The sequence below is a fragment of the Callithrix jacchus genome, chromosome 22 (assembly GCF_049354715.1).
Source record: "Callithrix jacchus isolate 240 chromosome 22, calJac240_pri, whole genome shotgun sequence".
In the NCBI taxonomy this organism is placed as follows: Eukaryota; Metazoa; Chordata; class Mammalia; order Primates; family Cebidae; genus Callithrix; species Callithrix jacchus.
In genome coordinates, this window is record NC_133523.1 from 2,774,508 (window position 1) to 2,776,311 (window position 1,804).

The window sequence follows — 1,804 nt, forward strand, 5'->3', positions numbered from 1 at the left end:
TTTGTATTTTTAGTAGAGACGGGGTTTCACCATGTTGACCAGGATGGTCTCGATCTCTTGACCTCGTGATCCACCCGTCTCGGCCTCCCAAAGTGCTGGGATTACAGGCATGAGCCACCGCGCCCGGCAGCTAATTCTTGTATTTGTGGGAGAGACTGGGTTTTACCCTGTTGGCCAGGCTGGTCTCAAACTCCTGACCTCAAGTGGTCCACTCAGCTCAGCCTCCCAAAGTGCTGGGATTACAGGTGTGCGCCACCACGCCCAGCCGGGGATAACTTTTTTAAGAGACAGTCTTGGGACTGGGCACGGTGACTCTCACCTGTAATCCCAGCACTCTGGGAGGCCAAGGAGGATGGATCCCCTGAGGTCAGTTGATCAAGTCCAGCCTGGACCAAATGGTGAAACCCCATCTCTACCAAAAATACAGAAACTAGCCAGGCGTGGTGGTGCGTGCCGGTAATCCCAGCTACGGGGGCGGCTGAGGCAGGAGAATCGCTTGGACCCAGGAGGCTTGCGGATTGCAGGGAGCTGAGATCACACCACTGCACTCTCATCCTGGGCGAGAGCAAGACCCCGTCTTAAAAAACAAAAAAAAAATGTCAGCTAGGTGGAGTGGCTCCTGCCTGTAAACCCAGCACTTTGGGAGGCCATGTGGTCGGATCACTTGAGCCCAGGAGTTTGAGACCAGCCTGGGCAACACAGTGAGACCCCATCTCTACAAAAAATAAGTTAATCAGAAAATCGGGGGTGGTGTCTGTCTATAGTCTGTGTTGTTGGGGAAGCTCAGGAGGTGGAGGGGAGCTATGCTTGTGCCACGGTACACCAGGCCGGGCAACAGAGTGTCACCAGGCCGGGCAACAGAGTGAGACCCTGTCTTAAAAGAAATTCCTGGGTCAGGCGCGGTGGCTCATGCCTATAATCCCAGCACTTTGGGAGGCCGAGGTGGGTGGATCACGAGGTCAAGAGATCGAGACCATCCTGGTCAACATGGTGAAACCCCGTCTCTAGTAAAAATACAAAAAATTAGCTGGGCATGGTGGCACCGCCTGTAATCCCAGCTACTCAGGAGGCTGAGGCAGGAGAATTGCCTGAACCCAGGAGGCGGAGGTTGCGGTGAGCCGAGATCACGCCATTGCACTCCAGCCTGGGTAACAAGAGCGAAACTCCGTCTCAAAAAAAAAAAAAATCCTGGCCAGGCATGGTGGCTCACACCTGTAATCCCAGCTCTTTGGGCGGCTGAGGTGGGCGGATCACTTGAGGGTGGGAGTTCGAGACCAGCCTGGCCAACATGGTGAAACCCATCTATGCTAAAAAAAAAAAAAAAAAAAAAGAAAATTAGCTGGGTATGGTGGTATTCTTAAATCCCAGTTACTGGGGAGGCTGAGGCAGGAGAATCACTACAACCCAGGAGGCAGAGGTTGAGTGCAGTGAGATGGCACTGTTACATTCCAACCTGGGCAATGGAGTGAGACTCCATCTCAAAAAAAAAAAAAATCTGCACTTGGAGGCCTGAGTGACGAGCTGGAGTAGAGCCCTGTACGCTGTGAGTATGAGCCAGAAATAAATCTATTCAGCCCGAGCCACGGGGGCTGCTCGTCACACATCAGCATCTCAACCACCCTGCCCAACCCAACTTGTCTGTCTCGAAGGAGACCTTTCACACGACATGCAGGCACCTCTGAAAATCCTGCGGCATGAATCCTCCTTACCGCCCATCCCGTCACCAGGAACCAGCCGCCTCCCAGCACCAGCGGCCGAGAGAAGCGAAGATCCCTAGTTCCCCAACACGAGCGAGAAATGCGGA